Source organism: Antechinus flavipes, chromosome 3 (assembly GCF_016432865.1).
Source record: "Antechinus flavipes isolate AdamAnt ecotype Samford, QLD, Australia chromosome 3, AdamAnt_v2, whole genome shotgun sequence".
Classification (NCBI taxonomy): Eukaryota; Metazoa; Chordata; class Mammalia; order Dasyuromorphia; family Dasyuridae; genus Antechinus; species Antechinus flavipes.
The window spans coordinates 349,670,000-349,692,933 of record NC_067400.1 but is presented as its reverse complement, the minus strand read 5'-3'; the positions used below and the strand labels follow the sequence as shown (position 1 = coordinate 349,692,933).

At 39.1% G+C, this 22,934-nt stretch overlaps 1 protein-coding gene across 1 annotated transcript in view; it reads left to right on the top strand.

Annotated features, from left to right (window-relative positions):
• The first annotated feature begins 3,493 nt into the window (after positions 1 to 3,493).
• RALB (RAS like proto-oncogene B) overlaps positions 3,494 to 22,934 on the top strand; it is a 106,563-nt gene continuing 87,122 nt past the window's right edge. Inside the window, exons 1-2 of the mRNA XM_051985735.1 lie at positions 3,494 to 3,645; positions 20,797 to 20,930. The gene's annotated coding sequence lies outside the window, so the exon portion shown is untranslated. The remainder of the gene's footprint in view (positions 3,646 to 20,796; positions 20,931 to 22,934) is intronic.

Below are 22,934 nucleotides of genomic sequence, written 5' to 3'. Positions count from 1 at the left end.
TCAAGGAGAACCAAAGATGTCATAGGTGATGTCTTGACTTGGACATTAATTGCATTTTAGTGAGGCAGAGATGCCCAAAGTCACCAGCCCCATTCTCTAGAAATAGTAAATGCTTTCTTTTCAGACCACAATTCAATAAAAATTATATTCAATAAAGGACCAGGGAAAGATAGACTAAAAACCAATTGGAAATTTAAATACTCTAATTCTAAAGAATGAGTGGGTCAAACAACAAATCACTGAAACAATCCATAATTTCATCCAAGAAAATGACAATAATGAGATAATGCTCCAAAATGCAGCCAAAGCAGTTCTTAGAGGAAATTTTATATCTTTAAACAACTACATAAATAAATTAGAGAAAGAGGAGATCAATGAATTAGGCATGTAACTAAAAAAAGTTAGAAAAAGAACAAAATTTAAAAACCCTAATTAAATAACAAATTAAAATTTTTTGAAACTCAAAGGAGAGATTAATAAAATAGAAACTAAGAAAACTATTGAACTAATAAATAAAACTAAGAGTTAGTTTTATGAAAAAACTAACAAAATAGATAAACCTTTGTTTAGTTTGATCAGAAAAAGGCACTTAAAATTACTGTAGACAAAATAAAATATTTGGGAGTCTACCCCAAAACAAACCCAAGGACTACATCAACACAATTACAAAATACTTCTCACACAAATAAAATCAGATTAAAACAATTGGAAAAATATAAACTGTTCATGGCTAGATTGAGCTAATATAATAAAAATGAAAATTCTGCCTACATTGGTCTACTTGTTCAGTGCCATACCAATCAAACTGTCAAAACATTATTTTATAGAACTAGAAAAAAATAATAACAAAATTCATCTGGAAAAACAAAAGGTCAAGAATATCAGGGAAATTAATGAAAAAAAAAGTACAAAGGATGGTGGCTTAGCAGCAACCTAAAACTATATTATAAAATAGCAGTTATCAAAACCATTTGGTACTAGTTAAGAAATAGAGTGGTAGATCAGTGGACTAGATTAGATATATAAGACACAATAAGAAAGGCCTATAGCAATCTAGTATTTGATAAACCACCAAATTCCAGATTCTGGAATAAGAATTCACTATTTGAAAAAAATTGCTGAGAAAAATGGAAAATAATATGTCAGAAACTCAGTATAGACCTATATCTCACACCCCATACCAAAATAAGGTCAAAATGGATACATGATTTGGGCATAAAGGATGACACCATAAACAAATTAGGAGAACAAGAGATAATTTACCTTTCAGATGTTTGGAGAAAGGAAGAATTTATGACCAAAGAATAACTACAGAATATTAGGAAAGACAAAATGGACAACTTTGATTATATTAAATTAAAAAGTTTTTGCACAAACAAAACCAACAGAAACAACTTTAAAAGAGAAGTACAAAGCTGGGGAAAAAATCTTTACACCCAGTATTTCTGAGAAAGGTCTCATTTCTAAAAATATATGAAGAACTGTGTCAAATTTGTAAGAATACAAGTCATTCCCCAATTGATAAATGGTTAAAGGATATGAACAAACAATTTTCATTTGATGAAATTAAAGCCATATATAGTTATATGAAAAAATCACTATTGATTAGAGAAGTGCAAATTAAAACAATTCTGAGGGCCATCTCACATTTTTCAGATTGACTAAAATGACAGGAAAGGATAATGATAAATGTGTGAGAGGATGTGAGAAAACTGGGAGACTAATGCATTGTTGGTGGAATTGTGAAATGATCCAGCCATTCTGGAACTATTGCCCAAAGCGCTATAAAACTGTGCATACCATTTGACGCAGAAGTGCCATTACTGTGTCTGTATCCCAAAGAGATCATAAAGGAAGGAAAAAGCCCCACATGTACAAAAATGTTTGTAGCAGCTCTTTTTGTGGTAGCAAAGAATTGGAAAAGGAGTGGGTGCCCATCAATTGGGAAATGGCTGAACAAATTGTGGTATATGAAGGTAATGGAATATTATTGTTCTGTAAAAAATGATGAACAAACTGATTATAGGAAGGCCTGGAAAGATTTACATGAACTGATGCTGATCAAAACAAGCAACACTTGTGTTATTGCACACAATAGCAGCAAGAATGTGCAATAATCAACTATGAAACGCTTGGTTCTTCTCAGTAGTTCAGTGATCCAAAGGAATCTCAATAGACTTTGGACAGAAAATAACATCTGCAACCAGAGAAAGAACTAAGAAGACTGAATGTAAATCAACACATACTATGGTCACTTCTTTTTTCTGTTTTTTTCATTTCTCCCAGTTTTTTCCTTTTCCTCTGATTTTTCTCTCCCAACACAATTCACAAAACAATGTGTATTAAAAATAAAGTTAAAAAAAAAGTTTATAATACAGGAAAGAAGTCATTGTATGTGAAATAAACATAGAATGTTCCAGAGTTGTTAATGCCATATAAATATGTTTAAAACCCTATCATACTCCACTATTCGTTTACAAACTCCGGGAATTCACTCAAATATGCACGATGCTAGATACTTATTTAAATGCATAGTTAAAACTAATGTATAATTCATCATGGATTTTAAATAATATTTTAGAATAAATTTCTTTTGAATTTTTTGAATATAATTCATTAAAACACTTAAACATGGAAAAAAAAAAAAAACCTGTGAGAATATACACGGAGATGATCATTAAACTTTTGGGAGCTGATAAAGTCACCAAGAGCAGAAATAGAACAAGAAAGGGTTCAAGATAAAAGAAGGTCTCAAAGTTCTTATCTGTAAAATAGGGATGAGAACCCCGAGATGGGCCATAAAGTCCAAATGAGATAATCTATGAAAAATGTTTTGAAAAGCCTTAAAACTCTATATAATTGTTCTTCCTGGATGTTTGCAGCATTGACAGCAATACTTTATTCATTTTATGGCATGGAGGGTCTCATCCCATTTTCTTATTTCTTCTTATGAATCAGTTTTTCTGTCTATCTGTTTGTCTGTCTGTCTCTCCCTCTCTCTGTCTGTCTCTGTCTTGTCTGTCTGTTTCTCTATCTCTCGTCTCTCCCTCTTGTTTCTCTCTCTTGTCTCTTTCTGTCCCTCTTTCTTTGTCTTGTCTCTCTCTGTTTCTCTGTCTCTCTCTGTGTCTCTGTGTCTCTAACTCAGAGTCTTGATTCCTCAAGGGCAGGGACTGCCTTTCGCAAATCCTGTTGGGTACATAGGAGCTTCCTCAAGAAATACTCATCCAATTCATTGTGACAGAGGTATTGGCTCTATCTGAGATTCCTGCGTTTTCCAAAGGGAAAGAGAAAAAGACCCAAACAGGAACTGGGGACTTTGAAACTTGCGCAGGAGGAACAATGCGCTGGAAGAAAGCTGCCCGCCCGACAGATAAAACTTTCTAGCCTCAGCGCTTTGGGCAGCGCGTTATCTCTGACTGTTTCCTAGTGTGAGCTCACATCCTGAGCCCTTCCCTTTTCTCCTGGCCCTCCGGAGCCAGAAGAGGGGGGAGGTGGGAGAAGGGAGGAAGGGAGCGTGGGCGGAGTTGCCGGAGAAGGAGTTAGAGCGGCTCTGGAGAGGCGGCCGCTGCCCCCGCCCCTGCCCCCCGGCTTTCTGCTGTTGCTGTCGAGGAAGCGGACTGTGCACGTCCCGGCTCGGTGGATGCTGTAAGTAGCCAAGCATTTAGGAGACGGCTTCTTGGGTCTGTGGCCCGCTGCGGGGTGGCGCGCCGCGGACCGCCCTGCCAGATGTGGTGACAGCTGGTTTTTCCAGGCTAGCTTTGGGGGAAAGGAGAATGGGTGGCCGCTGCAAAGGGAAATCATGGGACTCTATTTGGAGCGTAGATTTCCAGCTGGGAGGGAGGAATCCTAGAGGTCCTCGAGCCTCAACTGTAGTGGATGAGGGAACTAGATTTGGAGTCTGGAAGACCAGGGTTCGAATCCTGCCCGACACTGGAGGTGCAACCCTCGGCCTTATTTTCCTCATCTATAAAATGATGAGATTGGACTTGATAGAATTAGGTCTCTTACAGCCCCTAAATCTTTGATCCTTCTCATTTTAAAGTCGAGGAAATTAAGTCACTTGCCAAGGTCACCTAGGTAGTCGCCGGCAGAGCTAGGATTCAAATCCAAGCCCTCTGACGGCAAATGGAGTTTCCTTTCCTTTTTCCTTTTCCAAATTTTGCTTCTTCACGAGGGTCCCCTAGCCAGGGGAGTGGGACCAGAAAGGGAAGAACAAGTCTCAGAAATTGTCCAATTTAGCTTAAAAGGAAGACCCTGCTGGGATGGGAGAAAACTGATGGGTGTCTCACTAATGGACCGATGGACTTGGCCCATTGAGAGATTTTACTTTTTCATATTGGGAGTTCACAGAAGCCATTGGGGCTTGGGATGATTGTGGTAGTTGGTAAAGTTTGGCTTGGCCAATTTCAAAATTAAAAAAAAAATACCTCTTTTAAGCACTTTCTTCTCTCTGGTGCCTTTCTGTCTCTTTCTCTCTCTGTTTCTATTATATGTGTCTGTCCATCCGTCTCTTTTTGTGTGTATGTGTCTGTCAGTCTCTCTGTATCTCTGTCTCTCTGTCTTTCTCTCCCCTTTTTCTGAGAGCATCTTCATAGGACCTGAAGGTCCACTTGTCTGAGAGGAAAATAATCTGATGAATCTACTTACACCAAGTGGAAATGGGATAATATATTACACCAGTTCTGTCCCAGGCCCTGTAATCCCCTTGAGTCATTTTCCCTCTCTGAGCCTCATTTTATCTTTAGTTGTAAGATAAAAGGATTTGACTAGATCATTCCTAAAGTCCTTTCAAATTCCAACATTCTGTGATCTGAGATAACATAAGGGGTTCTGATGGGGAAGGGAAGAGAAATAAGGTTATGGTTTCCCTGCTATTAGAAGTCCCAGCTGCTGAACAAGGACCCACAGCCTTGGTGTGGGCTAGGGGCTATGATGATGGAAATGCATAACTGATCTTGGTGGGATTCGATCATGTTTGTTTCCTAGTATTACTTTCTCCACCCTTTCCATCTCCAAATTGGAAGAACTTTCTGGAAGACTGTGGTGGGCCCAGACACAGCTGTGATGTAGATGGAGCTTATTTTGGTCCCTTACCAGCTTTCCTCGTAATCCTTTGGATTCCCTCAAGTTCCACCCTTGTAGAATTCCATGGCTTTGGCCTTTTCTTTCTTGATTCCCAGACCCTCATTCTCATCTCCACCCTAGGACAACCTGGGGATAGCCAATGTCCCTGCTCCAGCCCCTGCCCCTACTTTATAATATTCAATTCTTTTGGGTTTTTTTAGGGTCCAAAGGGTATGTATGAGAATATCACAGGCACACCCAGCATGCAGATGTTTCAAACCTCAGTGCTTCAGAAATCCCTGATTTCATTCTCCAGTTTAGATGCTCATAGGACTTAGAGCTGGGACTTTATGTTATCTGGTCCAACTTTCATTTTCCAGATGAGGAAATAGGCCCAGAATGTTTAAATGATTTGCCCAAAGTCACTGAGGAAGCAAGTGGCAGAATAGAGATTTCAACTCAGGTCTTCTGCTTCCAGATTCATGTCCCTTTTCAGGAGTCTCTTTACTAATACAGATAACAACCTCTATGCACTTTTAGTAGATATTTCTTCATGGGTTTCTATGACTGGACAAAATTCAGGCCCTGGTGACCAGCTCTCTTATAATGGACCTATTTTTAGCTAGATTGTTTGTCAGGTGATAGATACGCTTTCTATTGTTGGACCCCAACTGTAGGCTTTTCCACTTTGGTATGACCTACTTGAACTTGTACTCTATTGTCCTAGTTTTTTAATTTCTAAAAATTAAAAAAAATTTTTTTGCTGAGGCAATTGGGGTTAAGTGACTTGCCTAGGATCACATAGGAAGTATTAAGTGTCTGGGGCCAGATTTGTACTCAGGTCCTTCCTGACTTGAGGGTATTTTCCTAGCTTTTAATGACCTAGGTCATGGATAGAGGATTTAGATGAGGGCATGTATGGATTAGTGAAATCATAAACCCCCCTCTCCCTCTATCCCATGTATTCAAGTCTCTCAAATTGAGAATCAGTATGCTGTAGTAGAAAGAGAGTTGACTTCTACTAGCAAAACCTGCATTCAAAACTCGCCTCTGACTCAGAAATAGGTTGTGTGACTCTGGATAAGTCATTTACCTTTCTCTGCACTTTACTGAATCCTCTCTAAAATGAGGATATCAAACTCCTAGACTTCTAATGGTCCCTGTTGGAATCCTAGTGTTAACTCAACTTGAAACAAGATACTAAGTAGAACTAACTGATACAATGCTTGTGTTCACACCTTTACTCATTAGAGTTCACACGTTTGGGAGATTTTGCTCTCTCCCAGAGAGAATCATATTATATATTTTAAAGAAGAAAAAGAACACCACATTTTGGCGCCCCAACAGGGACATGAACCCTGGACTCTCAGTCCCTTCCAGCTCTGAATCTAGGGTCTATGTCAACTAGCAAAAATAAGAGCTTGCAACATTTTCCAGATACCATCTGCCCTAACTAATTCGTGTCAGGTACTTATTTAGCTGTCAGGCCCAATGGGGTCTCTGACATCTTTAGCAGCTACTTTCCCTCAATGGCAGATTTAAAGTTAGAGAGTTTCCATTTGGAGATAAGAGGGTCCCTTTGGGAACTAACTCTAGTTCAGCTTATGTCACAAAAGATCTGTCTGTTCCTTCTTGAAATGGAAATCAGTGTCATTTTGCTTGGTTACCTTTTAAATTCTAAAGCCTTCCCTCTGTTGATTAACTCCAGTTTATCTGGTAGACAGCTCCTTTGTACATGTTGTCCCTGTGAGCTTCTGAACAGGGACCATCTTTTGCCTCTGTATCTCCAGCATTTAACGCAGTGTCTTGCACATAATAGGCACTTAATAAATTTTTGTTGGTCAATTAACTGACATAGGCACTGTCAAGAACAAATTAACTCACTGATTTAGAGCTGGAAAAGATCCTTGTGCTCATTGCACTCAGCCCCTCAGTTTTAAAATCACTTACAAAAATCTGATTTTTTACTGTTATCTTTTGATTTTATTCCATCTTCATTTCTGAATGCGTCATTTCTCATCCCCTTTCAAGCCCAGCAAGCTGTTCTCTGTAAAGAGGACAAAAAATAGTTCAACAAAACTAACCATCCCATCAACTAGGTCTTAGAGTGCTGATGTGTAGTGTATCACTGTCCTTGTCTCCCCTGCCACTCCTCCGAAGAACTATGTTTTCTCAACTCTCCCCCAGCATTCATTTTATAGATAAAGAAACTGAAGCCCAAAAAGATGCAGTGTTGGGCTGACCTCATCCCAGTATGTCCCTGTCCTATCTTATCCCCTCAAGGCTCTGCTTCTTGTGCCTTCCATGAAAGTGATCAGCTGATAGTAAATGAATGAATGTAAAGTATTTGTGATGTGCTTACAAAGGCTGTGATAAGCCTTAAAATGTGCTCATAAATTAGTTGGAGAGCTTTCCCTTGCCACAAGTGTGTATTTTAGTCATAGTCTTTTGAAAATCGGTTCCTCTTTCCTTGGCAATAGGAGGATGGGATTTTAGGGCAGAAAGGAAGGTAAGGAAACATGGCAGGCTGATGGGACAGGATAATTCAATATGATGCTTTTATCACACAGGTAGGCTGTAGACTACTTCATCTTCTCAGAGGGCCAGTCTGGGCTTGTATGGTTCCTGAATGATATTTAACCTTTTTTCAGTAATGCAATGGTTTAATTCCCTTTAATATCTAACATGTTTAATTGATAGGGGTTCATGGTCTTTGAGAAGTAGGTTGTTTGAATGCTGGATGTGGAATCAGGAAGAGAGGCTTGGATCCTGCTTCTAACCCTGCCAATAAGCTCTGTAATTGGGGAAAAATGATTTAACCTCTCTTAGCTTCAAGTTCCTCATCTGTAAAATGGGGGTAAGAATAATCAAGTATGTAACTCACAGAGTTGTTATGATATTCAAATTAGATAACATATATAAAGCAGTTTTCAGATTTTCAATTGATATTTAAATGTCAGCTTGGGAAAAGGCTGAGATTTCTTTGAGTCTTCTGCTTACCCTTCTCCTCCCTTCAAACACTTTCCCCACCTGATATCTGAAATAATTTTTTTTTTTAACCAGGAAACATAAGTTTTCATTATATAATCAGAGATAAGATACTTCAAGTAACATTCTTAAATCAGCAGACACTGTGCTTTCCATTCATACTCAATTGTAAATGACTATCATGATACCCCTTCCTGAGAGCAGGACCAGGGGAAGGAAAACATAAGGCTATTGAGACAATGATGGCAGGAGGAGACCTCATCGAAGGGGAAGAGGACTCGGAGAGATTGAAAGAATCCCCTAAAGGGGAAGGACCAATTTCAGGAATCATGTAATAGCTGCATTATTCTAATCTACACAAAGAGATTATAGACTTGTTAGGTGCTCTCATAGTTGCTGGCTGCTAAATTATCAGCAACTTTACCTGTAGATGTGTCCAGGTGAATATGGGATAAGTCAGGTCATATGATAGTGGAGAGATGAGTTCAGAAGTACATTGCAACCAACTCTGATGGGCTTCCTATGGCAAATGGAAAATCAAACAATTCTACAATTCAGGACTTAATTTTTTATTTAAGAAAGTGACAGAGAAAATTAAAAAAAATTTTTTTATTTTTAATAGCTTTTTATTTACAAGTTATATACATGGGTAATTTTATAGCATTGACAATTGTCAAACCTTTTGTTCCAATTTTTCCCCTCCTTTTCCCCACCCCTTCCCCGAGATGGCAGGATGACCAATACATGTTAAAAATATTAAAGAATAAATTAAATACAATATAAGTATACATGTCCAAACCATTATTTTGCTGTACAAAAAGAATCGGACTCTGAAATATTGTACAATTAGCCTGTGAAGGAAATAAAAGATGCATGCAGGCAAAAATATAGGGATTGGGAATTCAATGTAATAGTTCTTAGTTATCTCCCAGAGTTCTTTTGCTGGGTGTAGCTGGTTCAGTTCATTATTGCTCCATTGGAACTGATTTGGTTCATCTCATTGTTGAAGATGGCCAGGTCCATCAGAATTGATCATCATATAATATTGTTGTTGAAGTATATAATGACCTCCTGGTCCTGCTCGTTTCACTCAGCATTAGTTCGTGTAAGTCTCTCCAGGCCTTTCTGAAATCATCTTGTTGGTCATTTCTTACCGAACAATAGTATTCCATAATATTCATATATCACAATTTATTCAGCCATTTCCCAATTGATGGGCATCCATTCATTTTCTAGTTTCTGACCACCACAAAAAGGGCTGCCACAAACATTCTTGCACATACAGGTCCCTTTCCCTCCTTTAAGATCTTTTTGGGATATAAGCCCAGTAGAAACACTGCTGGATCAAAGGGTATGCACAGTTTGATAACTTTTTGAGTATAGTTCCAAATTGCTCTCCAGAATGGTTGAATGTGTTCACGATTCCACCAACAATGTATCCCACATCCCCTCCAATATTCCTCATTATCTTTCCCTGTCATTCTAGTCAGTCTGACAGGTGTGTAGTAGTATCTCAGATTTGTCTTAATTTGCATTTTGACAGAGAAAATTTTAATGGTGCAGATTAAACTTAAAAATATTCCAAGGGTGCTGGATTTTCTGCTTTCTGAAGAGGTGGCTGTTAAACATTTACCAGTGTACCCTGCTCCTCTCAGCCTCAGCCCTGCTCCTTTCTTTCTACCTACCTTATACTGGCGGCTGTATCCTAGAGATTTTAGAATCTCTTAGAATGCTGGAGTCTTACAGATGAAAGGGATGTTAGAGATGAAGTCCAATACCCTGCCAAATGATTCAGAAAACAAGACTGATAGTGGACTCAGTCTGACCTGGTCTGGAGAGGACCGTAGGGCTCAGGACAGCCCAGGCTGCACTGCCCAGCTATCATACTAGAAGCTTTCTTGGTATGGAGGGGACAGCCCTGCAGCCCCAGAGGAGGCAAGGAGGGTTGAACCTTGGCCCTAGGATGGAAAGCAAAGTATGTGGGAACATGAGAGAGATTTTTTAAACTGTGGAAGGAAAAGGTAGAGACTTTTTCTCACTTTCCAGGTCTGATCCCATTTCTTTCTTTCTTTTTTTAAAAAATATTTTATTTTATTTTATTTAATAATAACTTTATATTGACAGAATCCATGCCAGGGTAATTTTTTTTTACAACATTATCCCTTGTACTCGTTTCTGTTCCGATTTTTCCCCTCCCTCCCTCCACCCCCTCCCCTAGATGGCAAGCAGTCCTATATATGTTAGATATGTTGCAGTATATCCTAGATACAATATATGTTTGCAGAACCGAACAGTTCTCTTGTTGCATAGGGAGAATTGGATTCAGAAGGTAAAAATAACCCGGGAAGAAAAACAAAAATGCAAATAGTTCACATTCGTTTCCCAGTATTCTTTCTTTGGGTGTAGCTGCTTCTGTCCATCATTTATCAATTGAAACTCAGTTAGGTCTCTTTGTCAAAGAAATCCACTTCCATCAGAATACATCCTCCTATAGTATTGTTGTTGAAGTGTATAATGATCTCCTGTTTCTGCTCATTTCACTTAGCATCAGTTCATGTAAGTCTCGCCAATCCTCTCTGTATTCATCCTGCTGGTCATTTCTTACAGAACAATAATAATATTCCATAATATTCATATACCACAATTTACCCAGCCATTCTCCAATTGATGGGCATCCATTCATTTTCCAGCTTCTAGCCACTACAAACAGGGCTGCCACAAACATTTTGGCACATACAGGTCCCTTTCCCTTCTTTAGTATCTCTTTGGGTTATAAGCCCAGTAGTAGCACTGCTGGATCAAAGGGTATGCACAGTTTGATAACTTTTTGTCCCATTTCTTTTTTACATATTTCTATAGAACCTACTGTGGACAAAGTTTCACTTCCATGGTTTCTTTGAAAGACAGCTTCCCTAAAAAGCCCCTTGACCTTTCTGTTGGCAGCTCTGGGCCTATTTGTTCTCTTTGGACAGATGGACTGGTGAGGCTGAAACCTCCCTGTTTCCTGCCTATTCCCAGGAAGCTTCTTCCGTGAGCTCTGGGCCAATCCTCTCCCCTTTATTTTACTGAATTCTTGTGAACTTTTTTTTATCAGCCTTCTCTGACTCAACCTGTCTGGCCCCATAAGAGAATGCAGAATCATCAAGGCATCCCAAGGCTACGGGAAATGAGGAATAGCAGAATATAGGAAATGCCCATCAGTGCATAGTGCATCCTTGATCTTTATCCCAGTCCAGATTTCCAAAGGTCCTGAGAGGAGGAGACAGGGAGAAAGGGAAGGAAAACAAGCAGGGCTTTGGAGAGAGCAGGGATGATGAATTCTAGATTTGGGAACATTCCATACTTCTTGAACCTTGCTACAATTATCAAGTCCAGAACATTTCAGAATCACCCATCATTGGGGCAAGAATTCTGGAGTGAGAGCCAATGACAATGCTCGCCCGACTTACACTGGGGGAGCCCGCACAGCCAGAATCTGTCCCTGCTCCCTCCGGTGAAACTTTCATGCTCTTGGGCTGGGCTGTTTGTGCCTTCTTAGGTGACCACTGTCATCTCCTATCTGGAGAAAGCTAAAACATAGTTCCCCAGTCTGTACTTACATGTTCCCAGCATGACATCTACTACATAGCAAGCATTTAGTCAATGCTTGGATTTTTGTAGTGATATTTTGATCCATTGGGAAGAAAAACTCAAAACAAAACCCTTATAACAAAGATGTGTAGACAAATTCCTGTGCCAGCCATGTAAAAAAAAATCAGTTTATATCCTGAGTCCATTACTTCTGTCAGGAAATCGGGAACATGTTTCCTTAAACGCATATCTTTTAAAAAATTAATCATAATTTTTTTTCTTTTTTAAAAAAATAATTTATTTTTAATTCACATTGCTTTATGAATCATGTTGGGAAAGAAAAATCAGGACAAAAGGGAAAAACCATGGGAGAGAAAAAACAAAACAAAAAAAAGACATAATTTTTTTTCAATTGACAAATATTCTCTCCCTTTTCTCTCCCCACTATTTCCACAGCTGAGTAATAATAATAATAATAATAATAATAATAATAATAATAAAATAAAGGCCAAAACAAATACATAGTTAAGCAGAACCAAGTTCCACATTGACTATGTCTGAAAATCCATGTCTCCATTCTTCATTCTGAATCTATCACCTGTCTGTCAGGATTTGGGTAACACTCTTTATCATAGATATTCTGAAATTATAGTTGATTATTGAATTGATCAGAACTCCAAGTCTTGCAAAGTTGGTTTTTTTTTCCCCATCAAGTCTTTTACATGAGCTCATTTTCTTGTGATTTGCTTCTTTTACTTTCCACCAAAAACTATATAATTAATGGAGACCCCCAGGACAGGTCATCCCAAGGCTTGAGAAATAAGAGATAATTGTTGGTGCCCTCGGCTTCCCATTCTTGCCTTACACTGATATATTTTGCCCAAGTTATCCAGGGTCCTCATATTCTGATCTCTGCCATCTCTCAAAGCTGGCTCTCAGGGATGTGTTTAGAATTTGTTCATACTATGTTGCAAAATAATCGATTAAAGTATTCTCTCTGAGAAAGTTTTGAGAGATCTACATTGTGTAAATCTATATGAGGGAAAGGAACTGTATCATAATCTCTGAAATAGGGTACCATATTGGTGGCTGGCAAATCACTTAATATGTCTGAGCCTTAGTTTTCTTCTCCATAAAATGGGATGATAATGGTCTGTACTACTTACATCACAGGTTTGTGGTGAGATACAAATGAAAAATACACCTGGAAACCCGTTGTAAGAAATGAAGGTGAGTTAGTACTTCCCTTAGGCTCTCTTGCTTTAGGTTATCTTGCACAACCAGGATGTTGGGTCCAAGAGGATGCTGACTGACAATAAAGTCTTGTTGGCCAGTGATAACAGGATATCTACGCAGTGCAGGTGCAGTATAAAATTGTATGACTGTTATTTGGGCTACAGATGCAGTAGAACTAAAAACACACCCCCTGAAGTATCCTCTCCTCCCACCATGGGTTTCTTTCACCTAATGAACTATGGGAAGGGCACTTGTGTACAAAGTTCTAGAACTGTAGGTCCCTTTAAGAACATTAGCATACCAGACACACATTTAGTTTTCCCAGTTAAAAAAAAATCTGTTTGCTCACTGCTGAGGTGTTAGTTCCCCTAAGGAGCTGAATCCACTTGGTAGCATTATAATAAACTTTGTCCCTTAACTTGAGATGATCTGAGCCTGTGAACTCTTTTGAGACATCTTGTGTCTCATTTTGGTGACTTGTATGGGGAGAGTCTGACAGCTCTATCAGCTCCTTGTCAAGATAAGCTCCATTCTGTCCTATACCTGAGACACCCCCAAGCCACTAGGTAGGCTTGCTGGGGCTTTGTTCTGCAGCTTTCCACAGTTTTGCACACTTCCTTTTTGACTAGGGATGCCTGTTCTTGGGAAGACTTGCATTCTCACTTTCTCCCTCTCCAGGACATCAGAAGAAGTGAGTGGCTATGGGAACAGGAACCTTTCATGCCTTGTTGCAAAAATAGAATAGCCCCCTTCCATCCCCTGGGACTCTTCCTTAGGTTGCTTCCTGAATAATAGAAACATTTGATGTATCTCAAAAGGAGGGAGTTTATCTTGTTTTAGAACACCCTGGAGGTTCAGAAGAAATGGCCCTCCTGTGGGTCTCTCAATTATAATACCATTCTTCACCTTGATCTACTCTGCTACCAGTACCATGGACTGAAGTCCCTTACATCCAGGTCTTCATGGATCTGTCTCAAGACCCTAAATTAAGACAACAAAGTAGGATGTTACTGGCCAAATTTAGCAAGATAAATTGAAGAAGGTGACCTCCTTGATGACCCTCTCCTTTTCACTCCCTCAGGGCCAAATGTCTCCCCTTCCTTTAAGTCCAGAAGTCCAGAATTCTTGCCAGGACCATTCTCCTATCAGGATCTGGACTCTATACTTCACAACACTCCCCTAACTCCACAGCTCCACATTCTAAGCCTGTCTAATACAAGGAGAAGAATCTTCTATTTTCCCCCATCTTGACCCGCCTGAACATGCTGAGACTCTCTCTAAACTCTGTTCCTTGAAGGAGGTTGCTGATGGGCAAGGAGGGACTAGTAGAGTCCATGTTCCATTCACTGTGACCAACTTATAGGTCAAAGAGGAACTTGGCTGCTACTCTGAAAATCCCACCAAGTTTAAGGCAGTAGTGCTCCAATTTGATCTTACTTGGAGGTGGGGCATTTGTATGATCATTTCATTTCCTCTTGCTGTACCGTTGAGGAGCAAAAAAGAGAATCTGTGATCTCCCCCAGAAATTTGGGGACAATGTAGTGTAGTCTTCCTTGGGGAATACATACCCTCCTGGGGCAAATGGCGTTCTTTCTGCCAATCTCATTGGGACTATCAGGATGACAGAGATAGGGCCAGGAGGAGCCATAGGCTCACATGACTGATGGAAGGCTTGAAAAAGAGGTCAAAAAGCAGGTTAATTATGAGAAAGTCAAGGAAATCACTCAAGACTCTGAAGAGCATCCGGCCCTATATCAGAGCCCATTGAGAGAGGCTTTAAAGAAATACATCAACCTTGACTCCTCTTCCCTGGGGGTTACAGTGATCCTTAGCATGCCTTCTTTGAGTCAATCTGCTCCTGACATCTGGAGGAAGCTACAGAAATTAGCCTTGAGTCCCCAGACACCTCAGGCAACCCTTTGGAGGAGCCTTTGTTAAAAACAACAGAAACTGCACCCTGGCTGAGGAACTGGACCACAGGGTTAGGAACAGGGAAACAGGTTCAGTGTTTGGTCACTGTCACAACTGGGACCCCAGGGAATCTCTCCAGCAAATCTTGCAACAAGAGTGCCTGCTTCCAGTGCCACAGAATAGATCACTGGTCCTGTGAATGTCCTTTAGGGACATCCTGAGGAGGAAGCCTCTGGGATTGAGCCTTAACTACAAGCAGACTGACCATTGGAAGAGAGCTGCCTCCTCCCAGTATCCTATACCCCAGAAACCTCAGGAATTGCAGTGATGGGCCCTGGAATCTGGCCAGGCTTCCTCTTTCTCCATCATCATATCCTAACTCAGGGTAACCATAAACATGGTTAAACCCTTGAAAGAAGCTGTCCAGACTCTTTTTTTGATCATGGCTTTTAGGTAGTCCAATAATTCTTAAGTCATTTCTCCTGGATCTATTTTCCAGGTCACTTATTTTTTCCAATGAGGTAGTTATATATTTAAATTTTGTTTGACTGATTCTTGATGTCTCATAGAATCATTAGCTTCCATCTGCCCAATTCTAATTTTTAAGGTGTGATTTTCCTCAGTTAGCTTTTGTACTTCCTTTTGACCAACTCTTCTTCTTTTTAAAAATTTTTTTAAAATAACTTTTTATTGACAGAACCCATGCCAGGGTAATTTTTTACAGCATTATCCCTTGCACTCACTTCTGTTCCGATTTTTCCCCTCCCTCCCTCCACCCCCTCCCCCAGATGGCAAGCAGTTCTTTACATGTTGAATAGGTTACAGTATATCCTAGATACAATATATGTGTGCAGAACCGAACAGTTTTCTTGTTGCACAGGGAGAGTTGGATTCAGAAGGTATAAATAACCTGGGAAGAAAAACAAAATGCAAGCAGTTTATATTCATTTCCCAGTGTTCTTTCTTTGGGTGTAGCTGCTTCTGTCCTCCTTGATCAATTGAAACTGAATTAGCTCTCTTTATCGAAGAGATCCATTTCCATCAGAATACATCCTCAAACAGTATTGTTGTTGAGGTATATAATGATCTCCTGGTTCTGCTCATTTCACTTAACATCAGTTCATGTAAGTCTCGCCAGTCCTCTCTGTAGTCATCCTGCTGGTCATTCCTTACAGAACAATAATATTCCATAACGGACCAACTCTTCTTTTAAAGGAGTTGTTTTCTTCAGGAGATTTTTATTTTTGCATTTAACCAATTATATAATTTTTTAAGAATTGTTTTTTCAGTCAGTTTTTATCTTTCCTTTTCCAAGATATTGATTCTTTCTTTTCCTAATTTTTCTTCTACCTCTCTTATTTGACTATAAAAGTCTTTTTATGAGGGGCAGCTAGATGGTGTAGGGGATGAGAACCTGAGTTCAAATTTGGTCTCAGACATTTAACACTAATTACTAGATGTGTGACCCTGGGCAAGTCACTTAGTCTTAATTGCCTCTCAGAAAAAATCTTTTTTGAACTCTTTAAAGAAGGCCTTAAGAATTTGAGACCAGTTTATATCTCCCTTTGAGGCTTTACATGTAGATATTTTTTCTCTTTTCAGTTAAAGTTTGATCTTTCACATTACCTTCTATGGTCAAGGTTCTTTTTAATTTCTTTCTCATTTTTTGGTCTATTTTGTGGTTTTTAAAGTTGAGCTCTGCTCCTGGGATACAGAGGTTGCTCTTCTAAGATTCTTGTGCTGGAAGCTGCAAGTGGAATCACTGGCTTTGAGAGCTGGGGGCTTGCTCACTGCACTGAGATATTCTGACCTAGTAGTAGTGGACATTGTCTGTGTTCTCCTTTCATCCAAGTGAGACAAATGTTTCTTGAAACTTTGCCAAGATAATCTTAAGCTGGAAAAGTGTTTCACTCATCTCTTTGTACGTTCAATCAGTCCAGAATGTGAAGGAGAGCTCATACAACTTCCTGGTTTTTCTCCCCTCTTCTCTATCTCTCTGTCTCTCTCTGTCTCTGTCTCTGTCTCTGTCTCTCTCTTTTTCTCTGTTTCTGTCTCTCTCCCCTCATTCATCTACTTATCATCTATTATTCTGTCCATTCATTATCTAATCTATTTACCATTCTTTTATTATTTTCTTTCTCTCTCTTCCTTTTCCCCCCTTTCATCTTCCTCTTCTAAGACTAGAAGTCATTAAGCAAGTGATGCTCTGCATTGAGAGAGGGAGTTCCTCAGCAAAAGTTCTCTCCACTGATGGAATCACATTTCCAGTAATACATACATACATACATACACACACACATACATAGTTGTCATAAATTTGACACATATAAAATGAATATTTCCTTATAAAAGAATAGAAAATTGCATATAACATAATCAATTTCTTATAAAATAAAGTGTATATTAAGATATAAATAAATAAAATAAAGCATATATTAAATTTAACAGAGTTCTTTGATCAGTTTCTTGCTAATCCCTTTTGAACCTCCTTCTTTCAGTTAGGTGATACAATGGATAGAGTACCAGGCTCATCTCCCTGAGTTCACATCTGGTCTCAGATACTAGCAGGGCAAATTCTTAACTCTGTTTGCTTCACTTTTCTCATCTGTAAAAAAAGGAAATGGCAAATCACTTCAGTACCTTTGCCAAGAAAACTCCAAATAGGATCACAAAGAGTTGGACAGTACTGAAAAACAAGTTAACAACCGCAACATTATTCCTCCTTACGTACACAACTTCATTTCCCCCATTTCAAATTAAAATCCTCTCTTATAACAAGTAGACTCAGGCAAATCAAATCCACATTTTAGCTATGTCTGATAAGTAGCATCTTATTCTGCCCCTCTAGTCTGTTCTTTACCAAGAGTTGTGTTGTTCAACCAGGTGATTTCAGGCAATTCTAATAGACTTGTGATGGAGAGAGTCCTCTGAATCCAGAGAGAGGACTATGGGGAGTGAACATGCATCACAGCATAGTATTTTTTACTTTTTTTCTTCTTGTTTGCTTACTTGTTTTTTTTTTTTTTCTCATTTTTTTTCCCTTTTTGATCTGATTTTTCTTGTGCCACATGATAAATGTGGAAAAACATTTAGAAGAATTGCACATATTTAACCTATATTTGATTACTTGCTATGTCTAGGAGAGAGGGTGGAAGGAGGGGAAAAATTTGGAACAGGGTTTTGCAAGAGTGAATGTTGAAAACTATCTTTGCATGTATTTTGAAAAATAAAAAACTATTATTAAAAAAAAGCGTGTGTTGTTTAATCATTTCAGTCATGTCTGATTCTTTGTGGCCAAGAGTAGGGAGGCACAAATCATTGTCAGTTTTCTGGAGTCATGACTAGCTAGTTTTACCATATTGTAGTTCTTATCAATATTCTCTTTTTGTTTACTTAATTGATTAACACAAATCTTCTCAGAGTTCACTATTAATAAGTGAACTCCATGTGGGAAGGGATGGTTTTTTTTTTTTTTTTTGGAGGGAGGGGGGCAAGATAATTGAGGTTAAGTGACTTTCCCAGGGTCACTCAACTAGGCTAGATTTGAACTCAGGTCCTCCTGTCTCTGGTGCCAGGCTCTATCCACTGCATCACTATGTAGTCCTCTCGCTTGCTTTTAATTGTATCCTCAGTCTACAGTATTATTATTCAATATTATTAAATAGTGTACAAAACATAGTAAGTGTTTAATAAATGTTCTCTCTCTCTCTCTGTCTCTCACTCTCTTTTTCTCCGTCTCCCTCACTCTCTCTTTTTTTCTCCTCTCTCCTTTCTCTCTCTCTGTCTCTCTCTCTGTTTCTGTCTGTCTGTCTGTCTCTCTCACTCTCTTTCTCTCTGTCTCTCTCCCTCACTCTCTCTCTCTTTCTCCTCTCTCCTTTCTCTCTCTCTGTCTCTCTCTCTGTTTCTGTCTGTCTGTCTGTCTGTCTCTCTCACTCTCTTTCTCTCTGTCTCTCTCCCTCACTCTCTCTCTCTTTCTCCTCTCTCCTTTCTCTCTCTCTGTCTCTCTCTCTCTGTTTCTGTCTGTCTGTCTGTCTCTCTCACTCTCTCTCTGTCTCTCTCCCTCACTCTCTCTCTTTCTCCTCTCTCCTTTCTCTCTCTCTGTCTCTCTCTCTCTGTTTCTGTCTGTCTGTCTGTCTCTCTCACTCTCTCTCTGTCTCTCTCCCTCACTCTCTCTCTTTCTCCTCTCTCCTTTCTCTCTGTCTCTCTCTTTCTGTTTCTGTCTGTCTGTCTGTCTATCTGTCTCTCTCATCAATCATCTATCTATTTAGATCTTCTATTTATTACATATATATTACCCATATATATCCTTTACATATTATTATCTGCCTCAATCTACCTATCACATTATCTATGTGTCTGCCTGTCTACCTATCTAGCTATCATCTATCTATCTTCCACCTGTTTTTCTGTCTATAAAATTTAAAAGTTCTTGTTATCTTCTCCTTTGTATTGCAGTTACTGTTATGTGTCTTACCTTCCCTACTTGATTATAAGCTCCTCAAGACCATGTCTGATAGTTCTTTACTTTCCCCCTGGTGTCCTATATAAACTCCATGGTTATGTTCTCCATCTAGTTCTATATCATAGCTCTTCTCTAGATGACTAGATGGTCTTCTTGAGTTTCTAAGGCTGAGAATTCATCACCTTGCAGCTAGACTAATGATGAACCCCCTCAGACTTCATGAAGATAATACTTGGCCAACAAATATACATAGTTTATCACCAAGATTTATAGATAGTAAGGGCTTAATAAATATCTACTGAATTGAATTGACTGACAGACAATAGGTGGAAATAAGTATTTCACAATTAAATTCCTACAGAGATATGACCCTATGTGCTTTGTAGCTAGCCACGTAGAAAGAATATAGATGTCAGCATTTTTCTGAATTCCCAAAATAGAGTTGGGGAAATTATCATTTAACATTCATTTTTTTCACTTTGGGTGGGGCAAAAATATGGAGTGTAGGTGAAGTTTCCTACATTCCTGAAAGAATTAAGAGAAACTCCTAATTTCAAAATGACTTGCTATTTGACTGGCATGACATCACTTCCTTCTAATACAATGTAGCAAAAAAAATTCTTCAGTGACTCATGGTGGCCTCTTGATAGATGTTTGCATTTCTTCCTGTGCAGAAAAGGAAGTCTATCTGGGACAGGGAGAAGGAGGAAGGGAGGAGAGAAAGAGGAGAAAAGGAAGAGACAGAGAGAAAGGGAAAGGAAGGAGAGAAAAAAAGAAAAGATGAAATGAAGGGACAGAGGGAAGGAAAAGTGGGAGGAAAAAGTGAAGAAAAGGAAGGAGAGTCACAAATGAAAAAAGGGAAAAGCAAAGGAAAAAGAAAGTGAAGAGAAGGAAGGGATGAAAAGAGAATGAAGAAAAGACAGGGGCAAAAGTATGAAGGGAGAAAAAGGAGAGGAGAAAGAAATGGAGGTATAAGGAAGGCAGAGAAAGAAAGAAAGAAGATTGATGAAAAGAAGTAAGAAGGGACGAAGGGATCTGAATTAGCATTTTTTCTCCATAGTGAGGAGACATCAGTTTTTTGGTGTAGTAATTCCCAATCAAAACAAAGCCAAATACATCATCTATGATTTTCCCTTGAGACTATGTCCTAGAATTTGCCTTAAGAATTATTCTAGAAAAAATAATTTCACTTCAGTTTTTGGAGATTAAGAGATTTCAAAGCACTTTCCCACCTGTTATTTCTTGATCCTCATTAGAGTCCTGTAAGATAGCTAGGTTACTTGAGAGATAAGGAAAGGAGAACCCAGAGAGTGGGTTTGTGCTCTCCTTACAGAACATTGCAATTGGTACAACTGATAATGCTGGCTCTATTGATTGTATTGTCTTGGGAACAATCTGCGAGTGACTAGTTCCACCCAAAGTTATGCTGTAGTTGGAAAAGTTTAATTACTGAATATACAAACCTAGCCTCCATGTCAAACCCAAGCCAGGACTTCCTGAGATAAGCAGTTTTAAAAGTTGGGCACAGAGCAATCATTTTCCTTTGGTATTGAATGTCATTGTAGAGCTGGCAAAGGAGCCAAGGCAAGACTGAGTGTGAGCGCCTGATTCACTGACAGCTGATCGGAAAGCTTGGGTCTGCAAAACTCTTTACAAGAATTAAGAAAAGTCAACTTGGCTGACTGGTCCAAAGCACGAGGTGAGTGTCCGGTTTATTGATTAGAGAGGTCTGTGGCTGAGCAAACCAATTACTGGCATGATGTGGTACTGGCATGGGGCGGGGTGGAGAAGACACACACACACAGAGAGAGAGAAAAAGAGAGAGAGACAGAGAGAGACAGAGACATAGAGAGAGATAGAGAGACAGACAAAAAGAAATCAGAGAAAGAGAGAGAGGGAGGGAGAAAAGGAAGGAAAAAGGGAGAGAGAGAAGGAAGAAGAAGAAGAGACGAGACAGAGATGGAGAGACAGAGACAAAAAGGGAAGAAGAAGAAGAAGAGATAAGACAGAGACAAAGAGATAGAGACAGAGACAAAAAGGGAAATTAGAGAGAGAGGGAGGGGGAGGGAGAGAAGGAGGGAAAGGGGGAGAAGAAGGGAAGTAGGAAGAGATGAGACAGCAAGAGAGACAGACAAAAAGAAAAAAATCAGAAAGAGAGAGAGAGGAGGGAGAGAAGGAGGGAAAGAGGGAGGGAGAGAAGGAATGAAGAAGAAGAAGAAGAAGAAGAAGAAGAAAAAGAAGAAGAAGAAGAAGAAGAAGAAGAAGAAGAGATGAGACAGAGACAGAGAGAGACACACAGACAGGGACAAAAAGAAAAATCAGAGAAAGAGAGGAAGGAGGAAGAGAAGGAGGAAAAAGGGAGGAAGGGAGGGAAGGAAGAAGAAGAAGAGATGAGACAGAGATAGAGACAAAGACAAAAAGAAAAATCAGAGAGAGAGGGAGAAGGAGGGGGAGGGAGGGAAGAAGAATAGGAAGAAGAACAAGAGATAAGACAGAGAGACAGAGACAGAGATTAGAACAGAGAGACAGAAATTCAGAAAGAGACAGAGACAGAGGCAAATGTGACATGGTATTAGATTCTTGTGAAATGGCATGATGAATGCCAAAGGTAATTTGGTTCAAGGTATTCAACTGCATGCAGTCAAACCACATGAATTCTAGTGATCAGAAGATTGCCTAAATTATAGAGTGATAAATTTTATAGCCCTGAGGGGGACCTAAAGATCTTCTCTTCTAACCTCCCACCTGAAGCAGGAATGTCTTCTACAACAGCTCTGTTAGGTACTCATCCAGCTTTTGCCCAAAGGCTTCCAGTGATGGCAAACCCACTACTTCATAAGCATTCCTTTATTTCCACAGCTTTAATAGTTAGAAATCATGCTGAGTCATTTACTCTTCATTAACTCTTCATTTTATCGCATCATTTAATTCCTCCTTAGAACTTCTCTCCACTGGTTCTAGATTTGTCCTTTGTAGCTATAACTCTAATCCTTTTTCTATGTGACAGCCCTTTAAATATTTGAAGACATTTATCATGTCTCCTTGAAGTGCTTTCTTCCCCTGGACAAATGTTTTTAATTTGTTCTTGAAATGACTTTTCTGGCTCCCTTGACATCCTGATGACCCTCCTCTGAACAGGCTTCAGATTTTAAGTGTTTCTCTTCACATGTGGTGTCCAGAACTGAGCACAGTGCTCTGGCCTAACTAGGGTAAGGCACCATGGAACCATTGCTCCCTTCATTTTGGACATTCTACTTCTATATGCAACTAAAGTTGTATTTTTTTTTTTAATTTTTAAAAGGTTGTATTGATGTGTTTTATTTTCAAATTATATATATTTACTTCATGTGAAGTCTTTTATAGGAAAATAAAAGTTAAGTAAAAGTAAAAATGCAGTGATCTCATCTGAAAGTGCATGCAACATTTGTATGACATTAGAAAAATTTCTTTTGCTTCTGCTTATGTCACTTTGCATTAATTCATATGTCTTTCCATATCTTTTTGAAATCACCAGTATTTTCTCTATCATGCATGATAGTTCAGCACATTTCATATACCAAAACTTAAGCAATTGTTGCTCAATTATTATCTATTGTCTTAGTTTCCAGTTTTTTGGGTATCTCTTTTGGGTGTAGGCCCAATAGTGGTGTAGCTGGGGTAAAGGATACATATACATTATTTGCTGTCATTTTGTGCAATTCCA